Below are 20,389 nucleotides of genomic sequence, written 5' to 3'. Positions count from 1 at the left end.
CAAATGAATTCAATATAACTATGACATAATTACTGTTAATAATAATTAAATGTTTTCAACAGTCACTTCATATAGGTAGGTGTGAATCCAAGTTGTAATTGCAGCCCACGCATACACATGCACGCTCGCACGCACACAGTTTTAGTGGTATTGATCTAGGTAATGAATGTGTTGTAATTTATGGCCGTCATGGTCCATTGTTGAACAGTCGACTGATGGCCTGCTATCATTTTCTCATGGTAAAAGCTTATATAGAGAAAAGGAACGAGGAAAAAATATATTTTAAGGCAAGTGTGGAATTTTACTAAGCTATTCTTATGAGTTATTGCCTCTTCTTTAGATTCTTGCTGCACTGGCATGATGTCATTTTCAAAGCTCAACTAAGATAGGCTTTCCATGGCATGTCTCATCTCCCGGCTGAATTTAGCTTGGTATAAATGGGGTAAGGCTTAATCATTAGACTATGCAATAAGAACATTTTTAAATTTGTTTCAGATTACGTATAACCTTGCTACTACAATACACTTAGGTTATATGTGGTATATAATATAACCCGGTTACAAAAAAAAAAAAAGACATAAAAACGTTCAACTTGTTTCTGATCAACAGTCTGTTGTTCAGTAGGATAGGCTCTAAAAGTTTTGGGAGTAACATCTGTTGCTCTCAGCTTCAACAATAGCTGAACTCAACCGGGTTGCAAAGAAAGGTCAGAAGATCAGTGCCTTCGCCCCCTCCCCCCACACACACGCACGCACATACACCCACACACACGCGCACACACACACACACGCACGCACCACACGGCAAGGAAGGACCTCGACAACACTGCGCTTATTGCCTATTTTGCGCCGCAGCCGTTCGCAAAGCACTAGGAGAGATGTGGATGCGCACCGGTTTTAGAGGCATTACGGTAAACTGTCCCCCAACACAGACGCACACAACCCCGGTACTAATTCAACACTGATTTCCAGCGAACGAGCAAGCGACAGACTGGATGCCAAAAAACTGATGCGGGTATCGTCATTCGGACTGTTGGAGTGGTTACGCTCTGAATAACATTGAGATACGAGGAACAAACGCACGCTGGGAGAGGCCGCCAACAAGCCGAAAAGCTGCGAGCGTTCTCCCCATCAACTTCCCCAGGGCTGCCCATACAGCCTAGATAGTTAGTGGCAGTATTGTTCTGACTTCACTCAAGAGTGGCCACTCCGAGAGAGGACGCACACAAAAGGGAAAGGAAAGGAAGGACTAACGAACACGCTTGTTGTTGAAAGTAATGGTCCAGCGATACCAATACTAGATCCAAGAATTCTTTCTCTCTTTTTTTGTTCTGTCGGTTTGTGTCCCTTTTGTCGCCCTGAGTGAGCGGACTCGCCGGGAGTTTGAGGAACTGAAGCGGGCTTTCCACATGGTCCAACCACTGGCGTGAAAGTTGACTTCTGCAGAAAACAAGAACAGGTTGATACAATATATCTACACATTCTTCTTCCCTACTTTGTTTTGTTCTGTCTTTACTATGTATGTTTTTCCACTGTGAAAGTGTGTTTGTGCGTGTGTTATAAACTCGGGACTTATTGCAACACAACTGGAACGTTCATCATTGTTTCTAAAAAACGCATTCAAAATTGTAATAATCGAAAACCATCTTCAGATTATGAACCTTTCTTGATGTCCAATGTGTGCTTCGCCGAGGCTGAGCGTATAAAGGTTCCAGAACTTCCAGTTCAGAAGTGGAACACTGTATCAGACTCTTTGAAGTCTTTTTTTCTGCTCTACAATAGAAAAAAAAAGTTTGTTGAAAATGGCAAGAACCCATGAGCCATTCTCTCGCGACCTGTTCCCTATATAAACACATGGTAGGCTATAGAAAAAAAGCAAACGTTCTGCTTTCTGCTTACAATCTGTTTAGTCTATAGTTTAACATAGATTACATTTTCATAGTTATGAATTTTGTTGAAAATATTTTCGACCAGAGGGGCAGTGGCCGCGTGCTGCCTCGAGGCGTTTGGAAGGTGTCAGGTTCAGAATTGTTCACCATGAAACAAAAAAGGAAAACAATTTCAAGACAAAGATAATGATGTCGAGAGATTTAAATGGAGCTGATGATGTAGAATAGGTGCACAGACTTCCAAGAGCAGGAACAATTCATTTCAAAGGACTTTGATTATTAAGGCGCCGTTCAATCGTCTAAACTGGTGTTAATTCTACACACACATTCTGCTATCGTTTGGGTCCTGTTAATGTCCGTTGCATACACACGGAACGGGGTCAGAAAAGATTTGCCAGACTGATTTTTCGAAATTTACTTTAGTCCAGTATCATAAAAACCTAGTACACAAACTTATCGTTTGAAATTTAGCCTATAAAGTAGCTTATAAATCCAATGTTATAACAATTATCTTCACAAAGTGATTGATTTAACAAAGTTTTAAATCAAATGCGTTCTTTTAAGACATTTTTGTCTGAATACTGGGATTTATTTTGTGGCTACTTAAGACATTCGGATATCAGTTTTTTGAAATCTTGCATTGGCCTATGGCTTAAGGCATGAGATGCATTCACGCAGGTCATAGTGTTATATTGTTCCATGAAGGCTTTTCCAAACTCAATGCACCCTGAGGATTTTACCAGCCGATAATGTGTGGTAGGCCTATATTTGACGATATTAAGTAAAACATGTATGAGCTTACAGGTACAAAAAGTTATCAAATTTAACACGTATTGCTTTGATCAATAAAGAGTTTCGTTGAAACGTATGACAGTGGGTTTTCACAAAAGCGCAGGGTACTTTAATGTGGGATAGAGTTTACGTTTAAATGAGTTTCACTGCAGTGATCTGTGTTTAGCAGGCCCATGTGTTACGTTTTTAATTCATTTTGAAGCGTTACAAATAGGATACTTTTGTACTCGTGGTAGGCTACAGTAACAGAGCAAAACATATAGCCTAGCCCTGCACATTCCAGACGGTTTGGAAAAATAATAGGAAAAGTATAATTTTATCATCTTGGCATAGACTTTTTGTCTTTGAATCATAAGGCCATTTAGCCTACTTTTTGTTTTATCTGAATAGATACAACTGTTTTTTTAGATCTTTATTTGTGATTTTTTGGCGACGCTACTTTGCAACAGTCCTGTTGGACCTTTCAACTATAGCGTTTGAAACTTTTTGTGCTGCCGGAGCCGCGTGCTTGCTTTTTCTTTCCAGAATTTCAGCACCCACATAAATCTCTATCATTCTCACTGGGCAACGTCGATAACAAACATCATCTCGAACATTTCCACACGTCAGATATAGTAATGTCCTCCATGATGAAGTGATGTGGCGAGAGAAATGCAACGACAATTAATTGCTGTTGGTTGCGCGCTGTCATTGAGGAAAAAAAGGCACATAGTATAGGCGCGCGCTGACATGGCCGTTATTGCCGGCTGATTGATGGGCACTGGGGCATTTGGCATAATTAATTTTATTTAGTATGTCCTCTCCCCCTCTTTCCCCTCCCGCTGTTGTTGGTTCTTCTGTCCTTTGCTCGGAGGCAGCATATAGCATACCTCCGATGGCATTTCCGCGACGCGATGACACAGTTTTAATTGCACCCGCTGATGGAGCTTTAATAGAATATTTAGCGGGAATGAAAAGGTTGTATTTCACATTTAATGACCTTGTCATATTTTTCACGCCAGACAAAAATAAAAGGTAGGTTATTTTGTGATGCTTGGTGCATTTCAAGGTCTTTTGTCTTTCCTGTCAAAGTTTGTTTCAAGGTTTGTAAATGTGCCTTGAGTTGCTTTTGCTCGTTTAGGCCTGTGGCATACTTATTTTTTCATAAGTAGGCTATGCTTTACATTCTGAGGCTATAGTTTAACATTTATCAGTAAAAAATAATTGATTCTTAAATTTGGCAAATTATTCAAAATTAGTTTAAACTTTATGTAGCCTATACATTTTCCACTTCCTATTTTCTGACAGACTATATTCGTCACAAAATTATTGTAAATTAAATATAGTATTTTGATATACCTAGGCTATTTGTTGAAAGTGCTCTGAGTCACCAAGGTTCCGACAACCTAACTATCGTACATAAAATCTGAGCTTTATTCCGCACGACGGTAATAAACTGGCACACATACTACTGGACATACGACTGTTGTAATACAGTGTGCTCTAGACTGTGCGCTCAAGCACCATACTTCTTTTTAAAATATTAATATTTGTTGCTGGAAAATATGACAATGGTGCTTGCGTGAGAGAATAAATCATAAACAATGCTTGATTTGATTCAATATTGGCCTATTGTATTTGTCAAGCTAAAGAAAAGGTAAGAACACAGATTTTAGTATGGCCCTTATCAGAGAAAGCTTCTGAATCACAGAGGGCTGTGAGAGGAGAGAAACTAAAGAGCAGAAGAAAGGAAAGTTTATGAGTAAAAATAGCAGACTTGAAGCCACAGTGAAGCAGACGCTGTCAGGAAACCAAAGGTGTCAGAAAAAGATTGTCTTTTTCTCCGCTCTGTGTCTCTGCCAGAGTATTTTTCAGCTGCAGAAGGTAAAGCCCAACATATTATTTTCTTTATTTCCCTAACAGCTGGCGGTTTTTCATGTACTGTTAAATGTGATTGTGTCTTTGTTTTCAGTATCTATATTTTAGAAGACAGAGTAAGTGTTTTTCCTGGTTCTGTGCGTGGACTTGTAAATCTTCTGTGTCTGGTTCCATGAGTCACATTTTAAATATTTCTTTGTACATATTCAAGCACAGTATGTTTGAACGTGTTTTGTTGTTTTTGTGGAATGTTTTTGAAAATAGTTAGTATTTAGTTTGCTGTCTGTGGTTTCAGAAGGTTTATGTGGTGTGTGAATCTCCACTGCCTCAAAAACCCTATAATAAGACTAATAGCCACCAACATGATTGTGTTAGTCCATGAACTCATGCAGAGCCCTCACATCAAACACAAGTAGCGTGTGCATTTCAAATAAAAGTGTGAAAATGCGTGTGAGAGAGAGTACCCATTCTCAATTTGCGATCCAGGTAAATGAGATGGACATTAGGGTGTGTGTGTGTGTGTGTGGTTATGTGTGTGGGCTTGTTGTAATGACCTGTGTGTTGGTGTGGTTGGAATAGCGTCCATCTCTCTTCTCTCACCTCTCTGCATTAAAGCTTTCGTGCGGTCCCATAGTCAGCGCAGGGTCCTGAGTGGGTTTGGTGCTCTAAGTGATATTGAAGAGTGGTGTAAACCCACCCGTATGTGCTGTTATGTTAGGCAGGCTCTGACCGTGTGGAAATCCACATATAACTCTGTAATAGCACTTATTAAATTATCTGTTCTAAAACTTAAAATGCTTACCTTTGGATTTGGCTGTGGAAGATTTTTGGCAGAAGCAAATTGTCCCTCAGTGCACTTATTACAGAAACTGTGTTAGAATTGTTCAAGTGAATTTGTACAAAATAGATATTCAATATGGACGACTATCTTTCACTTTACAACAGTATTCGCTTAATGCATTTTAACCTTCCTTGGAGTACCAATATGTCTGAATTGTGTTATCTGTTCCTGTTCCATTGTAAAAGCGAGTTAGACGGCTCATACATGAGTGAGGTGAGGTGATGTGTTTGGCTGATTGACTGGATGGTGGAGTTGTTTCAAACTGCTCTGTGATTGGACATGTGGTTCTAATTGAACCTGTTATTTGCGAGATTTGTACTGCTGAATATTTGTGTGTCTTGGTGTGTGTATTTCTGTGTGTGTGTGTGTGTGAAAAAGACACACGCACACACGTCTTCAGACGATGACATCAGTTTTCATCATTGGTCAGAGAGCACCTCAGAGTCACCGTCATTACAGCCAGGAGAGGAGAGACCTCCGGTGAGACTGACTTTGTCTGTAGAGTCAGGAGAGGAGAGACCTCCGGTGAGACTGACTTTGTCTGTAGAGTCAGGAGAGGAGAGACCTCCGGTGAGACTGACTTTGTGGGCAGTTTGAGAGTCTCCACCTGTATGAGCTGCACGGAGTTGCCTCATATGGACATCCAAACCCCCCTCTGCCTTCCTTGCTTTCTTCCTCTCTGGGGCTCATCCACTCACCAGTGACACCAGGCCAATGTCTCTGCCCATCATTAAGTGAGTGTGCTCTCTCTGATATGAGTGTGTGTTAGCTGCCTCTGAGGCAGATCTCCCATTAGGCGGCGTCAGCCTGTTAGGCAGCTGATGGATGTGGAAGGGAGTGACCCTGCAGCACAGGGAGGAAGGGAGCCCTTCCTCCGGGCCAAGGGAAAGTGTCGCTTCCCTAGAGGGTTTGAGGGTGGAGAGAGCAGAGGGGATAAACTAGAGAGAGAGAGTGAGAAGTGACAGCGTCCTGTATTCGTAGCAGGCGTGGATGGGAGAGGGGGGATGCAGGGAAATGACAGCCTGGGGTTTGGGGCTTTATTATAGCAGTGGAGACATTTAGATCAACCTTCACTGAACGGGCTAGACTGGCAAGGGCCCGTTCCGCTCATTCTCCTCACTAGCCAGGAAAGGTGGACCACACTGGGTCTGGGGCTGGTTGGCTGTAGACGTGGGGTGGGGAATTAGAGATGGAGATGGAAACTAGTGATGATCTGAGGTGTTGGTTAAGAGCTGGAGATGAGGACCAAGACAATGACAGAGAGAGGACAATAGGGAAAGAAAGAGATGTGCCTAGAGGTTGAATTATAGGATTTCTTTTTGTTTAATTGTTGGAGAAAAATCTAGTTGGAGTGGTGTGTCCACAGGAGCGTGTTGGCCCGTGAGTAACAGGGCATCCATATGAACGGGTGTTGTTGGTCACGGAATCCTCTGCTAACTTTGCGTTCCGTCTGACAGCTGTATTTGTGTTATGGATTTTCCTTCAGCCTACCCTATCCCTCCCCCATCTCCCCCTTCCTCCCACCCAGCTCTCCCCCGCCACCCTACAGCCTTTGGGGAGGGCTCCGTAAGAGAGACGTTGGTGGTGTTCCGTCCCCTGCACCAGACTGCCAGGCCGCCTGTCAGTCAAACAGGAACCAGGGGAACAGATCACCGCAAAGCTCCGTTCAGAACAACAATGTGACAAAACTTTCTGCAACACTGTTGTAATGCCTCTAAGAGCTGAGGGCGGGTGAGGGTGGGTGACAGCTGTGTGGCTTTGTGGATCACTATGGACTCACACACACACACACACACACACTTATAGACACACCACGGCTCGATTAGATAAACCCACTGGCGGTAGAGGAGCGTGGAACGCCTCTTAAAAGCGCGTCTCTCTCTGAGCCGCGGCGCTGAAATCCGCCAGGCGAACGCAGCCTCCGGAGCGCTCAGAAGGCTGAAGAGGGAGGAGGAGTAGACAGGGATTCTCCCAGACTCCCTCTTCTCCCAGTACATCTCCACCCGCTCCAGTCTCCCTGCTCTCTCCTGGTCACTCACATCCTCTGTTTCCAAGCAGGAAGCCCAATAGACCTGTTAATTTCTTGAGATTGTTACAAAATTGAATTTGGTAACAATCTCAAAAATGTTTTCGTCTGTAGTGTGATGTGAACGTATGAACAGGGGCTTATATACTGTAAATATATGTATTGGGACTTATCCATACGATCTGAATTTTCCCCTCTTCGTCGCTGTCTCCGTTCCTCACCAACATTGACCACGTAAGTAATAGGCGTATAAATGCATTTCATTATGTTGACTAATCCGTAAAGTATCGCTGGCTAACGCTTGGTGAACGCAGCTCTTTTATGGTATTAGTATTTATGGTATTAGTTACGGGGACATGGGATGCCTACTTAAGCTATTAGCATGTGAAACACTGAGGAGCGATACATCCTGACAGAGCGATCTGTTAACCAGTGTTAACCCAAATCAGAACAGGCTGCAAGGGATGATGGATTGACAGCCCCCCCCCCCCCCCCTTTCTCTCATCTTCCCCTCTCCTCGACCCGACCCTAACCCCTCATGTATGGTCACATTGAGCTATAGCTGTGATTTTGTGATATTTTTTTGGGGGGGCCTTCTGAGAAAAAGAAAGAACAACTTTGATGTGGATTGTCTTGGTGTAAGACTGATGTTAGTGAGGGTATCTACACTGGCAAGAAGAGGAGTTAAAGTTTTAGGTATCGACCATTGACCCTCTCTCTCCCGTTCTCTCTCTCTCTCTCCCCCTCTCTCTTTCTCCTTCTCCATGAGTCTTGAGGTGAAGAGGCTGTGTAAGACTTTGCCTGGTGGGGGGTGAGGGCTCTCTGTGCCCTTTCAAAGAAAGAAGAGAGTGAGTGAGGGAACATTGTGTGGAGGGAGGAGGTAGGAAAGGGGATCGCGATCACCACTGCGACTGCTGAGAGTCTTAAAGGATCAGAGGCCAGGGTTTCATGCAAGGAAGGATGCAGCAGTGCGAGTGTGCATGTGTGTGTGTGTGTGTGTGTGTGTGTGTGTGCGCAAGCTTGTGTGCCTGTGTGTAAGCACGACTGTGTCCGCAGCTACAATTACCTGTCAATCATAAGGGTAACCTCCCCTCCCCCCACCCCCGTGTCCCAACAGAATTCCTCAGGTTTTATGTTCTGTTTTTCAAAAGGCAGAAGGAGAATAAAAATAAAGCAAACAGGTTGCCGTTTCTCCGATTCTAACAGCTTACATTAATAATAGGATATTTTAGAGGATTGATTCAGGCATTGGAAAATGATAACCATGAAAGTAAATGTATTGTTAGCTGGAACAAAATGAGTTTAAGTTTAAATTACACTACTCAAAGCTGTTCTGTGTATATGTGTGTGTGTGCCGTTTTTATTTTATTTTATTTTGCTAGTCTTCGGGCAGTTTTTTACGGAGTGCTTGAGACAATTGGTTACAGCTGCCTTCTGCTCTTGGGTTGTTTGCGGGGTATTGAAACCCTGTGTTTTTGTGTGTGTGTGTGTGTGTTTGTGCGTGTGTGTTTGTGTGTACGCGCATGGTGGGCATTGTTGACTGAGGGACATCTGCCGCTAGATTATTCCCAGCTGTTATCTGAATAATTGTGTAATCCCCTCTCCCTCCCTCTTTTTCCTCCCTCCTTTGCTCTGTTCCACACACATCTCTCTCCAGTGAGAGAGGAGAAGAAGGCAGAATCTCCTTGCCGGCCCGAGGAGGTCCGTTGGGGTTTGGCAGGTGTGTGTGAGCTTGCTGGTGTATCTGTGAGTGTGTGTGTGTGTGTGAGAGAGTTCTTTTTTTATGTATGTGTGTATGTGTGCTCATGTGTGTCTGTGCTCCCTGGTCGCCGGTCCCTGTGTGACATTTGTTGAAGGATTTGAGTGCGGCCTCTCCGCTTCCCCTCACCTCCCCATCTACCCCCCTCCCCCTCCCCTCCACCTCTCCACTCCTCCCTCACCTCCCCATCTACCCCCCTACCTTCCCCCTCCCCTCCACCTCTCCACTCCTCCCTCACATCCCCATCTACCCCCCTCTCCTTACCCTCCCCCTACCCTCCGCTCCTCCCTGCTCGCTGGGATATAAAGTCGCCTAATCCAGCCAGATCAGGCTTGCTGTCCAGGACTCCTTTACCAGCCAGTGAATTAGACAGCGCTCTCCTCTTCGCTAGAAAAGAAAGGAGAGAAGAGTGTGTTTTGTGTGATGTCGGCCTTTGAAGCGGCGCTTGTTGCTTAGGCCGACTGAGTCTGTCGGTCAGGGGTGAGAGAGAGGAAAGGCGAGGAGAGAGAGGAGAAAGAAGTGAAGGAAAATAAGGGAAAGAGCTTCAAGAGCGACGAGAGGAAAACAGAGGGTTGTGTTTTTTTTAGGAGTGAGTTAGGTGTCATTTAATATTGCAGGTATATGTTCTGTATTTATTTTATATAATTTTGTTGTTTTAGCAAACAGTGGATGTATATAAAAAAGCAGTTTAATATTTAACTTTCAAAGAAATTGAATTTTTCTTCTGTTTACCAAAAAAAAAATATATATATATACAGTACGTGTTTATAAATAAATAAATATATATATATATATGTAAACCTTCCACAAAAATGACATTATTTAATGTGTTATCATGCCTGTCCTGGTAATGGATTAAGAAACACTCATTACATTTTGCATAGGTCAGACAGCCAAATGTTAAAGTTAGTGAGAGGAAGACATTCCATCTAGCTTGTGTCCACTTCCTCTTTCCTCTCCCTTTTACACTTTCATCCCCCTCTTTCGCTTCCTCAGTCAGTTGTCACACAGATGTGTCAGGAACGATGTGCCTGTTTGTCACTCATAACCGTAGTCCTGTGGCACGTGCATAGACCGACATGCACGCACGCACACGCGCGCACACAGAGGTGCAGCCTTGTTGTCTGCCGGCCTTCATGTTCTCCACTGCAGCTGAAAGGCTGCAGCTGAAAGGCTGCAGCTGAAAGGCTGCACCTCCTCCTGCTCCTCTACTCCTCACTGCAACACAAATCATGCTGTCCAATCTATCATGCCCAGCCAGGCTACCTTCTTTTTCCCTGGTATGCATATCTTACTAACTCTCCCATCACACTTACTTTTGATTATACCCTCAGCAAGCTATTCAGGTCCTGCAGTTAAACCCTGCTGCCATCACAAAACATCGACATGCTTTTTCATCCCTCATTTAGAGGTATCTGTCATTCGCTATATTCTTAATAGATATAGTCTATTGTACTCTGATTAACTGAAAGTCAGGGTCGATTGACAAGTCTTGATTTGAAAATGTCCCTGTGAAAGAGTTTGTGGAAAATGTGACTTGTATGTAATTTTGAGAGACTTAATGAATAAGCCAAATTAAATAATAAAAATAATTGGTTTAAAAAATCAAGCGTGTCTAGTGTGCTTGAATAACTGATAACAGAAGTGTTCATGGAATGTTAACCTTATTAAAATAACATTCAAACAGCACAAGCAAAAGTATTTCAATTTTTAAAAAGATAACACCTGATTCATAAACTTGTTTAGATATATGTCTTTATTCATTTTGAAATATTCAAAATGTAGCTATGCATTGATTAAGTTTGTTGAACAAGTCTATTGAGTGGCACAATGAACTGAGCTGTGTGTTTTGTGGTGGTGAAAACCACACATTTCTAAATCTTTCTGAAACTTTGAGAGTGGAAAATGACTGAGGACAAATGATTCCTTAGTCATTCATACTTAATCCTCTTTTTGTAAGCTTTTCGTTCTCTCCTATATTTTTTTCCCGTTCCTTTTAAAATATTTACTCTAAGCAAGTGACAAAAAAAAAGAAAAAACTTGAATTTTCAAGGATACAATGCCCATACATTCTGGGAGATGTCACCTTAAAGAAGATCGAATCAATGAGACTTGTACTGTATCTCTAAAAACAAATCTGTCATTCCTGAGCCCTGCATTTTTGCATTGTTTGAAAGGTCAGCTACAAACAACCCATAAGATTTAGAAAAGTAGCGAGAAGGAGGCCAAGGGGGAGAGAGAGGCATAGAGGAAGGGAGGAAGGGGGAAAGGAAAGGGAGATGAAGTGAGGGCGCTGTTGAAACTCTGGTGTGCCTTATGTTGTCGGGAATTCTGGAGCTTTGTGATGTCTGCCTGTTCTACTTCTGCTAAAGTCTGGGTTTGGCTGCCTGCCCCTTTAGTTTTGAGAGAGAAATAGAAGGAGCAGGAGACGGACGGAGGGAGTGATGGAGGGATTGGGAATGCCGTCACAAATCTCTGTTGTAGTGGACTGAGGGCGGAGAGCCACTGATCTAAGAAACACAACCGAAACCTCACGCCCACTCGAGATCTCTCTCCCTCTCCCTCCCTCTCTCTCCCTCTCTCTCCCTCTCTCTCCCTCTCTCTCCCTCTCTCTCTCTCCCTCTCTCTCCCTCTCTCCCTACCCCTCTCTCCCTTTCTCACTTTCTCTCTTTCGCTCTTCCTCATCCCTTCCCTCTCCATTCTTCACTCCATATCCCCATCTCTTGCGGAAGGCAGCTTTCAGCGGCTTCAGCTTGTGGTTAGAATCCCCCCCTTATGACTATAATAGTGTGTGTTTGATCTGTCTCTCTGCTCCGTCCTATAGGCAGCTAATTGTCCAGGGGGTGGGAACTGGGCTCCATTCTAACTGATTTGACCCCCCAGAACGAAAGGTCAAGTTCACCCTCAGGAGGTGTTCAAACCCCCCCCCCCCCCCTCTACCAAACACTGTATATGTCTGCACCCCAGGGGGGTGGAGCAGGAGCAGGAGACAGTTATGCAAAGGTGTGAGTCCGCCTTCCCAAATGTGAATGTCTGTTCTCTTCTTCTTTCGTTTGCTCCTGTTCCTCCCACAGGGTTAATTGAAGGGGAAATTGATAGTTCTTTGTGGTAATTGTGGCTTTGAGAATTCTCTCTCCCACTGAGAGAGCCTATATGGCAGCTAGGCTGCAGGCTGAACCCGGACCCAGGGCGGAGGAGGGAGAGAGAGAAACTGAATAAAGGGGAGAATGGAATAACCCCCTGTGAGGTGACCCCTCAAAGAGCAGGAAGGAGTTTTGATTGGTTGAAAAGAGAGCGTGTTGATTGGTTGATGAGACGCTGAGATCCACTGCGACTTAATCAGCCGAGCTCCAATCATTCAATTCATTATCCAATCAGAGTGTGATTTACTAAACTGTCTCTTTCTCACTTTCGTCTGTTTCCCTCTCTCTCTCTCTCTCTCTCTCTCTCTCTCTCTCTCTCCACCCCCTCCATCCATCCCTCCATCCTTCGTCCCTGAGGACTGGCGGATGGACAGATGAGTACAGACCAGTATATCTGTTCTGTTTTGCTCGACTGGCTTCAGAGGAACAGAGAGACAGATTGATGCTGTTGTAAACTGGACTCTCTATTTTTCTCTACTCTATTTTCACTCTGAGTTGAGACAAAGTATAAAACTACTTTTTGTAAGATGTGCAGAGTGTTGGCCATTGAAATACATTTGAAATGAAAGTGAATTGAATAGAAAGCAGTTCTATTCATTATGAACAGAACAAGAGGGGATGCATGTCTATTAGGTAGGAAAGGTACAGCTGCTTTCCGTGGTCAAGGACAACAGATAAGAGACAGCTAGTAAACAGTGTGTCTGGTCAATCAAACCACCCCAAGACTGTCGATCCACTGTCGAGGAGTGTGTCTTTGTGTGTGTGTGTGTGTGTGTGTGGGGGTGATTGTGTGCTATGCTGTTAAATTGGCTAGTTAAAATAAAACAAAAGGTGTTGTTTCAGCTCGTTGTGCTTTCGCTCCATCTGAGTCCCTCATGCCATTCTGTCTCTCTTTCTTTCTCTCCCTCCCTTTTTTCTTTTGCTCCCTCTGTACCTCTTCCCTTGGTTGTTTGCCTTCCTCCTAACTACCTTGGGTTTCCCTCTTCTGCTGGATGTCTCCCCTGCCCTCTTTTCTCTTTCTCTTTCCCTCTCCTCCCCTTTTCTTTTCTCTTTCTCTGTCCGTTAATGAGAATGTGTTAACGAGAAAGAGAGATCTATTGGGTATAGCACAATTTATCAGAAAGATGGAGGTAAAAAAAAAAAAGAAGAAAAAAAAAGACGTCGGGCCCTTCAAAGAACTCCTATTCTTGTGGTTGTGAATGTTTGATGAGACGGTGAAAAGTTCCCCTCCGACGTCATGGTGTCTGAACAGAAGAGAACAGAACGGGTCTAATCACGCCGCGCAGAAAAATGACTTCCAACCCGATTTAATTAACTGATAAGAAACGGCTTCAAATTAATTTTTCAAGGATGTTAGATTTTGATTAAGAAACTCCTAAAAGAAATAGACGAATAATCAATTTTTTAATCAACTTACTCAAATGGTAACTGGTTAATATGATAATTCTAGCAATTAGGGCAAATATTGTCGAGCAGCAGTTTCTATGCATCCCCTTAAAGGAATTATAATATCTTTACATCTAATTATCATGGTGATTTAATTTTTTTGTATGGCTACCTCTCAATTTCACTATACATTTTTTTCATCTTCCATTACAGGGATATTTAAATGAGAAGTTGGAAGGTATAATAATATGAAACTTTTATTAGGACCAACCTGAATGGGCCTTTTTACCCAAACTGATTGGATAGATATTTGGAGGGAAACGGCAGGTACTTTGAATTATACATATTTTTTTGTGGCTGATTTGACATGAAAAGATGAGATGGCTCTTCAGATGTGAGATTCTTTTTTTCCTGGTTAAACTTTGGCCGGGGGGCTTCTTTGGAATGTTCTCTCTAGTAGTAGGCAGGTATAGGAACATGTCCCATCTTAAGTTCCCTGCTACAGCATACACGCCCCACTGGCTATAATCAAGCGCTGCTTTGATTGGAGGGAAGATTGGGCTACACCTGTTAATTCAGAGACTATGATTGTGTGTGTGTGTGTTTGTTCTGTAATTGGCTGGTGTAGTGTCCAGCGGGAAGCCTGCAGGCCCAGGTGTGTGGGGGTGTGGGGTGTGGGGGTGTGGGGGTGTGGGGGTGTGGGTGTGTGGGGAGGCTGCAGCAGCTCAGCATATGGGGGGGATAGGGTGGAAGAGGTGGGGGGTGGAGAGAGAGGGGGGGGGTCGGGTCTTAAGGAGAGCACCAGAGATGGTGGAGTCTGGACTTCAAAGAGAACTTACTGCCTGTACTTTCACTAAGACCACTCTGACTGGAGGAGGCAGCTATTGAGGCAAAGCCGCAATCTGATATTGCTAGAGAAAATATTCAAAGTTATTAAAGTGAATCTGTGAGACTGTGTGTATTCATCACACCATGTAATTGTTAAATGTTTCCACTCACACATTAACAGAGTGACACTCATCTGTCTGTCTGTCTGTCTGTCTGTCTGTCTCTCTTTCTCTATCTTTCTCTTTCTCTATATATTTCTCTATTTTTACCTGGTTTTCTCTCTCCCTCTTCAGAGGGAGAGATTGACAGACTGTTTTTCAGGAATTTAATTATTGCTCATATATTACACCCTACTATTACAATGAATACAGTATAACATACACACACATACATTCATACACACTCCGATGATCAGCTGAATAGGCAGTTCTGGCACAAGGCCCTGTATTGAGCGTACATATTCAATTAGCAAAACTCATTAGCAAAACTTGGCATTTGTTGTTGTGTTTTTTTTCTTTCTGGCTCAGAATTAATGGTTTTGATATGCTAATTAGAGGGTAATTTAATTTCAAAAGGCCTCAATTAACAGCGGCGTTGTGGACATGAGGAAGTTAAGCAGCGTTATCTAATTTGCATTAGTAACGAGCGGGGAGTAATTAGGCTCTAATTAGCCACTTCAGACAGCACTTGTGTTTACTTTCCTAATGAAGTGGAGGGGCTTTTTCCAGGGGAGGCTGTGTTGTGTGCATGTGTGAATACGTGCGTGTGTGTATTCATATATATATGTTCATTTGTGTGTGTGTGTGTGTGTGTGTGTGTGTGATGAGGGGAGGCGGGGGTTGCACCAGAGGGAGAGTAGCATATGGCTTACAGATTGGCTTCAATTACACACATGGGCACCACAAGGGTTAACCACATGCAAACACACACACACGCACATACACACACACACACATGCTGTCACAGGTTAGCCCATGCTGACTTGTGTGATTGGGCACAGTAGTAGCTCTCAAGTACCAATCAAATGAAATGCCTCTATGAGCTCACTTCCACAAGCCACAATGGATTGTTTGTGTGTATGTGCATGTGTTTCTGTGTGTTTGTGTGTGTAGTGGTTGCGTCTGTGTGCCCCTGCCTGTGTTTTTGGAATCTTATTTACCACATGATTTTTTAGTGTTGCAATAGTATGCAATTGTTTCCCATCTATATCTTTAAATGTTGTTCTTTCAAATATCAGTTTTCCACATGTTGAATTGAAATTGTGTTGGTGAGTCAGACAGACAGACAGACAGACAGACAGGGGGGTTGGGTGCTTTCGTCTCCCATACCCATTTGGAGACAGACTGAACAGGAGGGGGAGGAGTAGGAGGGGGAGGAATCAGGGAAGGATGGCATTAAAGATCAAAAATGATTCAGTGTGTCACGATTTAACATCAATTTAACATCACACCTCATTGGGACTGATTTTACCCATAATCCAGTGCGCCGGACTGGAGGGACTACAGGGATCCCATGAACTGACATTCTGATGGAAGGCAGTTTTCCGAGCAGTTTTCCAAGCCTTTCCTGGGAATAATAAGGAGGTCAGGAGGCTGGGCAACTTCCCGCAGAGGAGAAAGGAGTCTGAGCTGGGCCGGAGCCGTCAGCGCTCTGGCTGGACATGAGAGCCCACACACACACACACACACTTACAAAAACACACACTTTATCTGGCCAATTGAAGGTTAGGCCGTGTGTGAGATTTATACTCACTGAGCAAAGGAGCTCAATAAATGTAATGAATGAAGGAGCTACAGTGATTATGAGGTTGCTTCCAATTCTGACCCCAACACACACTCACTCACACACTCACTCACACCCGCTCACTTACACACACACCCGTGCACACGCGTACAAACACCCATATTGGTCTTAATTTCTGCATTGGTTCACTCCGGTGTATGTATATGCACCGAAACATCCCCCCACCCACTCCAAACACACACACACAGACACACACACAGCTGGCTACTGATTTACAAATGAGCTGACCTGTGTGTCGGCCTTGCTTTCAGATAGGCTCACACCCCCGCCAGGATGCATAAATCACAAAAGAACATGCATATGCATGAGCCGCTAAAGATGTGGCATACGTGTGAGTGTGTGTGTGTGTGTGCATGTGTATGTGTGCATGTGTGTGTGTGCATGTGTGTGTGTGTGTGTGTGTGTGTGTGTGTGTGTGAGTGTGTGTGTGTGAGTATGTGTGTGTGTGTGTGTAAGTGGCTGCGTTTGTATCGATCGTTATGGGTTCGTTAAGTACCTTTTATTTCATTGAGTTAAAGTTAAGCACCACCGAGTCCCTCTCTTCAGCATGGACTCATTTAAGGGGAGAGGCACACACACGGAAAGAGGAGTGGAATGAGAGAGGGAGCACAAGAATGAAAGTTCTCTGATGAACCCATGTCATTGGAGTGCCATCCCGGGTACACTGCTTCATCTAATCCTACAACCACAACGAAGCGTGCGGGCGTGTGTGGGGCTGAGAGAGAACGGGCGTGATTGAGAGTGTGTGTTTGCATGTTTGATGACTCTGTAACTAATACCTGCTTTATGAAGTTACACACTGTACCGCTGCAGTTCAGTTCATTCAATTGGACACCACTCACACAAGCCTGCCAACTTTCTTTCCTCTCTCTTGGAAGGTGGAGCAGGCCCAGCCAGGTAAATAAATTACTTTCATCGATTGGTATGGTTATAGACTGACTATGACAGTTTGGCTTGTCCAGATAAGGATCAGTGTGTGTGTGTCAGGGATGCATTTTTCATTGGATAAGCATCCTGTGGTCTATTTCGGCATGTTACATTTACATTTAGTCATTTGGCACGGCCGGACATTGAACCGGCAACCTTCTGGTTAATAGCCCAATTCCCTAACCGCTCAGCCATCTGACTCCTTCATGTTAAAACTGAAAGCTGCTAAAGTGAAAACTGGCCTCAGAAGGCCTATGTGTATGCTTGTGTCTGTGTGTATGGATGCTTGTGTGTCTCTGTGTGTGTATGTTTATGGTTTCATGTCTGTGTGTGTCTCTTTCAAGAATGAGAGAGAGTCGGCAGAGTGAGACAACATTTCTGAAAGAAACCTTTTATCTGTATGTTAAAAAAAGATTCAATAGAAACAATGTAAATATTGTATTTGAAGGGATCGAGCAGGTCTGATCGTCTATCAGAGCCATTTCTTTCTTTCTTTTGCTTTTTCTCTCCCACACACCCTTTCCCTCCTTCCGTCTCAGAGGTAAAAGGCTAAAAGTTCACATCAAATGGGGCCAAATCCAAACTCAGAGCTGTGTGTGTGTGTGTGTGTGTGTGTGTGTGTGTGTGTGTTTGGAGTGGGCTGGAACACATGCTGTTTTAATAGATACTGCGCTGACGTTACTTCAGAGGCCAAGAAGCCACTGTTAAAAAAGAAAGGATTTGGAAAAGAGAGGGAAAAGGGTTTGTCTGGTTGCCTGCAACGGTGGAACAACTGACCAATGAATGAGTAAATGAGTGACAGACGTGCAGGAGGAGAAGAGGAATGTGTACTGTATTTCTCTTTTCTTTCTCTTTCCTCTCCTCCCTCTCTCTCTCTCTCTTTCTCTCTTTCTTTCTCTCCCTCAGCCAGCTTCAACAAGCTAATTCTTTTTATTTTTCCCCTCACTTTAATTGGGTGTGCACTCGTTTACGGTTAGTAATAAATGTCTTATCGCTCAAAGAAGCTGGATTAAGTTTGTGTGTTACTCTTGCTTCCCCCCTGGGTGTGAGTATACTATATTTGTATATGTGTTTGAGTGCAGACTTTGGCCTCCACTTTAAAAAACACGAAGGAAATTAACAGTCTGTTTGTTTTGTTGTCTGACTAAGTGTGTGCGTGAGAGAGAAAGAGAGAAAGAGAGAAAGAGAGAGACGGAGAGAGAGAGGGAAAGAGAGAGAATTTCAACAGAGGCTTCAACACGCTATCTATTAATTAGCTCTATTTGAGAAGGAACTTCTCTCTCTGTCTCTCCGTCAAAACAATAGTATAATAAAAGCTTAAACAAAACCAAAGACTGTAGAACACACACACACACACACACACACACACAGACAGAAGCTTAACCAGCAACACGGACAGTGCATTATTTACTCTTTTAACATTTGTTTTGTTCGCCCTGCCCCTTCTGTCCATCCTGTATGAAATATTTCCATGTTTTCTAGTTTCTTTCAGTGTGAGATGTTTCTGATGTGTGTATTAATGAGTGTGTGCTCACACAGGACTGGGATGCTGGACTGGGTCCTGTTTTAATAACTAATTACTGAGGGGTAGAGTGTTAATTGGAATTCTCTTAGATGCTGTGAACTCCTCCCCTTTTCCACTCTGCATACACAGCAGTTTAATAGAAAACCACCACGCTTAATATACTTCAGAGTGGGACACATAGACATGACTGGAGTGTGTGTATGTGTATGTATGTGTCTGTAATTGTATGCTTTGCTTTGCTGTCTCAATGATATGAGATGTTTCATAAGAATAACCATGGGTGATGTTGCTGTGTATGTGCTCAAAGACGGTGACATATTGTTATTGTCAAAGGTCTCAGGGGGCATGTTGACTTCTTTCTCTGGTTGCCAAACATGTCTTTTCCTTTCACACAGTGAGACCAGGAGGCAGCGCTACACAGCTAACATGCGGGCAGCATTGTTTGGTTGTACTCTGTGACTGAGGCCCAATGATTCAGTTCATCACCTTTTCTCCTTTGTGATTTTTTGAAGCACATTGAAAGGAAGTTCACCTCTTTTCTAATAATCCTGTAGTTATTCCTCAATAGTCACACACACAATGTCGACACAGCTGCACATTTCCTGCAGACATACTGTACAGTGCAGAAGGGTCAGCTCACTAAGTACAGTAGGTTCAACAACATTTGCATGTTGCTATTGTTATAATGCATGCACCCAGAAGTGCTTTGATGTCTATCCTCTGTTTAAAAATTCAAGACTCGAGAAGCACCCAGCAGAAAGGAAATAACCAGAGTTTAGATCAAATACATCTCCAACTAAGGAGCCACAAGCTGCATCTCCAGCTGCCCCTCAGAGCAGCTCTGAGACAGAGCCCACAGAACAGGTAGAAGCGTCCTCAGAAAGGCTCAGCCATGACTACAGTAATGCAGCTCTTTAATATCAACCCTTTCGCTGGTTCAAATCCTGACACCACTTGAACTGGATCCGCCTCCTAGGGTCTCTTAGCAAATTACAGATGTGAAATTGTATTAAAAGCATGTGAGTGTGTGTGTGTGTGTGTGTGATAAAATAGTCATGAGGATGCTGGGGTGAGTCCTAACCTATTAAGTTATTTCCTTATTATGTGGGAAAGTGGAGCATGATAATTAGCTTGGTTGGACTTCAATGGCAGGGGAGGCAGCCGTCTAAATAGTAGAACCAAATGAATTTATTTCTGTCACCTTGAATGTGGATTTTCGCTTAATAAGGTTAATTTATTTCACAGTGATTGGCTTTGAGTTGACTGTAAAATACATGGTGTGCTCCTCACTAATCCCAGTGAAGCCTCCAGATAAACCTTCTAAAGGACGGCTTTCTAAACAGCCCGCCTGGATTCCAAACTGTGATCTTCTGGTCCAAGATTCTGAGAGAGCAGATTCAGACGTTTTCCCAGGGGTCTCTGCTGTAGTAGGAGTCATGTGACTGGGACGGTGTTCTTCTCAGGAGTGACTCCAAGCTGGTAACAATCGCTCCTGATGCTAAACCCATCAGAAGGCTCCGTCCATGTGCCACAAGATCACTTTATTAATCTCCTTGCTCTCTCTGTGTGTGTGTGTGTGTGTGTGTGTGTGTGTGGGTTAGGGTAGGCCATGGG

At 43.5% G+C, this 20,389-nt stretch overlaps 1 protein-coding gene across 2 annotated transcripts in view; it reads left to right on the top strand.

The window, feature by feature from the left end:
• Positions 1-975: 975 nt before the first annotated feature.
• foxp4 (forkhead box P4) overlaps positions 976-20,389 on the top strand; it is a 91,724-nt gene continuing 72,310 nt past the window's right edge. The window contains exons 1-2 of one of the 2 annotated variants that reach the window (XM_084704822.1): positions 976-1,458; positions 9,062-9,124. The gene's annotated coding sequence lies outside the window, so the exon portion shown is untranslated. The remainder of the gene's footprint in view (positions 1,459-9,061; positions 9,125-20,389) is intronic. The other variant, XM_084704821.1, reaches the window with a different exon arrangement.

The sequence above is a fragment of the Hypomesus nipponensis genome, chromosome 9 (assembly GCF_054491055.1).
Source record: "Hypomesus nipponensis isolate SF chromosome 9, ASM5449105v1, whole genome shotgun sequence".
NCBI classification, from domain to species: Eukaryota; Metazoa; Chordata; class Actinopteri; order Osmeriformes; family Osmeridae; genus Hypomesus; species Hypomesus nipponensis.
The sequence above is the reverse complement of the archived record's forward strand: the minus strand, read 5'-3'. Positions and strand labels throughout refer to the sequence as shown.